Genomic DNA, 6,000 nt, shown 5'->3' with positions numbered 1-6,000 from the left:
TCTGTGGTTGCATTTCTCCTCCCCTGTGTCCTCTCTGAGGCCAGCCAGGGCCCCAAGTGGGCACCATCTCCCTTTGGGCTACAGTAGCTCATAAGGCCCATCTCTCCAAAGGTCAGCTTGCATGTGTCCAAAGCCTCTTTACTATGCAGACAGAATGGTTTCAAGAGGGATTTGGGGGTGTAAATCAGGGCCATGTTCCCAGCAGCCTGCGCAGGTGGCGACCGTGGGTGTTCTGTCTCAGCTAAATGGAAACGCAGCAGTGCCACCCTTCTGTACCACAGAGGGGGGCTGCCAGCCCTGCTAGCTGGTTAGTCACCACCTCAGCAGAGCGCACGGTTCCACATACACCATCTGGGGTGAGGAAGACCGTGTGCGGCCAGAAATAAATGAAAAGCCACCCAATGTCCAGGCCCTCACAAAGATTATTATGGCCTCAGAAAAATGATAACATCAGAGTGAAGGTGAGAAAGATGGGTGTGGGGGTGCACTGCACAGACTGGGAATGACAAATAGAGCAGCACCATGACATGCCCCCGCCAGATTGTTAGCAGGGATTATCTCTTGAGTATGAGCTTATGGGAGGCTTGGATTCTCTTTGTTTATTGCCATGTGTGTCGGTGAATACGTGGTGGCAAGGGCCAGCTCAGGTCTAAGAGGGATTCAAGCAGTCTGGGTTGGCCCAGTGAACTGACACGGCTTGCAGCCAGAGGGCTGTTCTAGTGTTAGCTGTGATAACCTTCTGAAAGTCTATAAAGTCTATAAGAACAATGACAATTGCTATCCTTCGTCTTGGCCTGAAAAGGGGGTAGGTATTTGTCAGATGGTTTGATTTTGGGGGGAGGAGGGTACTGGGGATTGAACTCTGGGGCTCTCAACCACTGAGCCACATCCCCAGCCCTACTTTGTATTTTATTTAGAGACAGAGTCTCACTGAGTTGCTTAGTGCCTCCCTTTTGCTGAGGCTGGCTTTGAACTCACAATCCTCCTGCCTCAGCCTCCCGAGCTGCTGGATTACAGGCATGTGCCACCACCTTCTGATGATGGTTTGATTTTTTTCAGGGGGGAGTATCAGTGATTGAACTCTGGGGCTCTAGACCACTGAGCCATATCCTCAGCCATATTTTGTATTTTACTTAGAGATGGGTCTCATTGTGTTGCTTAGTGCCTCACAGTTGCTGAGGCTGGCTTTGAACTTGCAATTCTCCTGTCTCAGCCTCCCAAGCCTCTGGAATTATAGGTGTGCGCCATGATGGTTTGATTTTAATGCACAGGTAGCACAGGTAGATGTCACCATCTTACAGATGAAGAAATGAGGTTAAATAACCCATCGACGGTTACACAGTGCTAAGAAGTGGTAGAGCCGGGATTTGGCCCCAGCTTTAACCACTCTTGGTGTCCATCCTTGGAAATTCTCTGTGGTCTTGGGAATAGCTGTCCTTCATCTCTCAAACAAGAAGCTGGGAAATCAGAGTGCATTCTGGGTACCTACTGGCATTCCAACAGTTCTTGATGGGTCAACAAACTCTGCAACTTGTTCCTGAATTGATGTGAGATGTTTCCAGGGGCTCTGAGGAATACCTGGGCGTGAGGGTTGGGGTCACTGGTCAGATCCCAGAAAAGAGGTTCAGGATCATCAAAGTAATTCCAGCTGCATCCACAAGGTGGTGCCACCAGCGCAAAGGCCTAGGACAAAGTTGTGGCCCTTCCCCAGGCTGAGGATCAACCTAGAGCCTTGCACACCCTAGGCCCGCACTCTGCCACTGAGCTATGCCTGTTGGCCCCAGTTCCGACTTCTATGGTCATTGTGTGAAACTTGAAAAAAATTTACAAAAATGAGATTGGGGATATACTTCAGTGGTAGAGTGCTGGCCTGGCATGCACGAGGGTCTGGGTTTGATTCCCAGCACTGCTTAAAAAAAAAAAAGAAAGAGAAGAAAAGAAAATTACAAAAATGGCCCATGACTCTCAAAGCAAAACAAACAACAGAGGTGTGTAAAGAAAATATTTAACCATCATCCCCTCGTAATGTTCCCCCTCCATAAAGGAAAGTTGGGTTCAATCTCTTTGTGGTCTTTTCCATGTTCCAGCGAAGTAGGGATGCACACATGGAGGCCTTCAAAAAGAAAAAACAACTCTTTGCTTTATTTGATTTGTTTTTCATGTTATGCCCAGTATTCTGCAACCCACAGCTTTCATTCAGCTGAACACTATGAGCATCCTGACTAATAAACAATTTTCATTATTTGTTGTAGTTGTGTTCTATAAAGTTCCCATGAACACCAAATTAGCAAATACTGAACCATTGTTTTTAGGAGAAATATAGGATAAAGTTTCCATGAGCCCCTGGTGGCAACATTTTTTTCCCCCTAGTACTGGGGATTGAAACGAGGGGTGCTCTGCTACTGAGCTACAACTCCCATCCCTTTTTATTTTTTATTTTAAGACAGGGTTGGGCTGGGGATGTGGCTCAAGCGGTAGCGCACTCACCTGGCATGCATGCGGCCCGGGTTCGATCCTCAGCACCACATACCAAACAAAAATGTTGTGTCCGCCGAAAACTAAAAAATAAATATTTAAAAAAATTCTCTCTCTCTCTAAAAAAAAAAAAAAAAAAAAAAGACAGGGTGTTGCTAAGTTATTGAATTTGCAATCCTCCTGTCTCAGCCTCCTGAGTCCCTGAGATCACAGGTGTGTCCCACCTTACCCTTCATGCTTCTGTTTAAAAACATGTTACTTAATACATATTGTTGATTCACTAGCATTGAACTCATGACTGACAGTTCTGTAACTTCTTCTTGAACAAAGCTTAGATCATCTAACACAAGCATTTGTCTGTCAGGCACATGTTATGGTTTGAATTTTAAATGTCCCCCAAAGGTCATGTGTTGAAGGCTGTTCACCAGCCTTTGTGCTGCTGAGAGTTGTGAAACCTTTAGAGGTGGGACCTAGTGGGAGGAAGTTAGGTCACTAGGGGTGTGTCCTTAACAGGGATATTGAGACTCTACCCCTTGCTCTTTCTCTCTCTTTTGCTTCCCCATGTTATGATTTGAACAGCTTTACTTTACCATATACTCCACAATATTTTGCCTTGCCATGGGCCAAAAGCAATGGAACCAAGTGACCTTAGACTGAACCCTTTGAAGCAGTAAGCCAAAATTAACCTTTCCTCTTTTAACATTAATTGTCTCAGGCATTTTGTCATAGCAACAGAAATCTAACTAACAGCACATCACAGCCACTCTGCACTTAGGAACACTAGGCATACTTCAGCCCTATGCTTGGGGGCCCATCTTCAATAGCAAAATCAACAACAAAAAAAAGCACAAAATGTGAAAAAAAAAGTGGTCTGGAATAGGATGCAAAAAGTACATCTTTTTACAGCTCAAGAGCTGAAATAGAAGGCAGACATCAAAATTGTTCAACCTCTCAGGTTCTTCACCACTCTAGGGCTGAAGATGAGGCTCAGTGGTAGAGCACTTGCCTAGCCTAGGCTGCACAATGTGCTGGATTCAGTTCATAGTGTGCTCGCTCACACACTCAAACACACACACACACACGTTTTATTTGTTTTTTAACCACTCACTGAATGTCTTTAGCTGTGAATGCACTCTAAATATTGATTTTAGAGTCAGAAATAAATGTGAGAGAGTAGGCAAATTCACAGATACCAAATCTGTGAATAATAAACCCTGACTATATGCTGAGTTTTATGGATTTTCTAAAATTTCTTCAGTTAATTTTTTGGGGGGAGGTTGTGTTTTGGTTAAAAAAAAAATACAGAAAAATATTGGTCACTAAAAAAAAAGAAAAGAAAAGAAACAACTGGGAATTTGGGAGAGATGTTGAGCTTCCAATTCCCCGGTTAACTCCATTTTCTGCTCGGGTCCCTTAGGCAGAACTAAAGCGTCAGCATCTTGGCTGGTCTCAGGAGTCAGCCATTGGCATGGGGCATGGCTGGCAAGGGGAAGAGGACACAGCCCTTAAGCTCAAAGGCACCCAGAACGGACACCAGAGGGGAGCAGCGCAGTGTCCTCAGGCTTTTTCACCTGAGGTCAGCTGGCCGTGAGGGAGGTAGAGAAAGCCTTTTCTCTGTTTTGCTCATGAGGGAATGGAGGTTCTCAGAAGGCCCCCGTGTGAGGCCACGTAGCAGTGGAGTGGCCCACTGCTCTGGGTTTGAGCCTTTCAGCTTGAGACTTCATACAAAGGTCCATGGAGCCAGCAGCCTTAGGACTCCTGGTGGCTGAGCCACTGGAAAAGAGCGGATGCCTTTCCCTTCCTGGGTCTGTCTGGAGATCCTGCAGGGGTTCAGGGGCCTCCCAAAGAGCAGCAGACCCTGCAGCATGGCCAAGTGAAGGTCTCTGAGGAGAGGAGTTTGCGTCCTGGCTACACCAGCCCGAGCTGTGCACTCTGAAGCTCATGATACTGCATCTCCCTGGGACTCAGTGTCCTCATCTCTAGAATGGGAAAATAACGACCTTTCAGAGCTCATGAGGTTTAACTGTGATGACATGTGCGCATTCTCTACTCAGAGGAGGCTTTGGTTGTGTGCTCACCTCCCCTCTGAGCTGGACAGTCCAGCAGAGGTCAAGTGATGGCAGGACTGGGCCAGAGGGGCAGCCAAATTGCTTCTTTTCATTTGGCCCAACCTCTTGGATGCTGAGACGGAGCGAGTCCACCTGACATTGGGGAGGGGGAAGGTTAAGGTCCCTCTACCCCTGAGCTGGGGCCACCACAGCCAGGCCAAATCCTGGTTCATCCCAAGGTTTGGGGGACAATGGTGTTGGAACACCTAGGCCAAAGTCACCGGCCCCTGACAGACTAGCAGCCCTACTGCGCCCTGTTATTTTACTGAGGGGAAGACCAATCACTTAGGATTCTTTGGCTATAAGCACCAGAAATCTAATTCAAACCAATTTTGGCACTTATAGCCAAACTGCAGAAAGGGAAGGGACAACAGGAATCTGATCCCATTGGGGTCTTGTGTGACTCTTCTCTCTTCTTTCTACAGATCAGACCACCTTTCTCCAAACCACTGGGCCCAGATGCTCTAACCTAACCTTGCATCCACTCAGCTTTGAGATTTGACTCTTTCCTAAGTAGTTGTAAAAGTTCTAAACTGGGAGCAGTGGCACATGCCTGTAATCCCAATTACTTGGGAGGCCAAGGTGGGAGGATCACAACTTTGAGGCCAGCCTCAGCAACAAAATGAGGCCCTGTCTCAAAATTAAAAGCAAACAAATAACAACAAAAGAAGGGGGATGGGAGTGGAGGGCAGAGATACAACTCAGTGGTGGAGCACCCCTGGGTTCACACCCCAGTACCACATGCACCCACATGTGTACACACACATACACACACACACACACAGTCTAGACAGAGTCTCTGATGAGCACCACTGGGATCACTTGCTACCTTTAGCTGCCTTTCTGGGGCTTAGGTGGGAGCTGTATCTATTTGGGGGCTGCATGTGGAAAGCAGGAGTATGTGTGTTTTGGGGAGGGGGTGTAACAACACAGATGTGGCCCAGGGAGGAATCAAAGTGACTTGAACACACCCCAGCCTCAAGTCTATCAACTATTCTGGAGAGAGAAAATAACTGTTTTTTTTTCCTCCTTCTTTCTTCCTTTCCTTCTATTTTCCTTCTTTGTTTTCTTTCTCTTCCCCCGACCCTTACAATTTTCTCTCTCTTTTTTTCTTGTCTTAGAGATTGAACCCAGGGGCACCCTAGTACTAAACACATCCCCAGACCTTTGAGACAGGGTCTCACTAAGTTACCCAGGCTGGCCTCCAACTTGTGATCCTCCTGCCTCAACCTACCAAATTGTTGGAATCAACTGGGATTACAGGTGTGAGCTATCATGCTGGACTCCGCCTTCTTTCTTGTCTTCTCCTTCTTCTCTGTGTATTTTGGATGAACCCAGGGCCTTGCACATGACAGGCAAGTGCTTGACCACTGAGCCATGCCCCGAGTCCCTAATGTATTATTTTTGAACAGGCAAC

General features: G+C 46.9%; 1 long non-coding RNA gene across 1 annotated transcript in view; it reads right to left on the bottom strand.

The window, feature by feature from the left end:
- Positions 1-1,938: 1,938 nt before the first annotated feature.
- Positions 1,939-6,000, bottom strand: part of LOC124087959 (uncharacterized) — a 13,212-nt gene continuing 9,150 nt past the window's right edge. Inside the window, exon 3 of the long non-coding RNA XR_006850233.2 lies at positions 1,939-2,113. This is a non-coding gene — a long non-coding RNA (uncharacterized LOC124087959). The remainder of the gene's footprint in view (positions 2,114-6,000) is intronic.

The sequence above is a fragment of the Marmota monax genome, unplaced genomic scaffold (assembly GCF_021218885.2).
Source record: "Marmota monax isolate L192 unplaced genomic scaffold, Marmota_monax_Labrador192_F-V1.1 WCK01_AAM20220418_F8-fsc00005, whole genome shotgun sequence".
In the NCBI taxonomy this organism is placed as follows: Eukaryota; Metazoa; Chordata; class Mammalia; order Rodentia; family Sciuridae; genus Marmota; species Marmota monax.
Note: the sequence above shows the minus strand (reverse complement) of the source record. Positions and strands in the feature narration are given on the sequence as shown.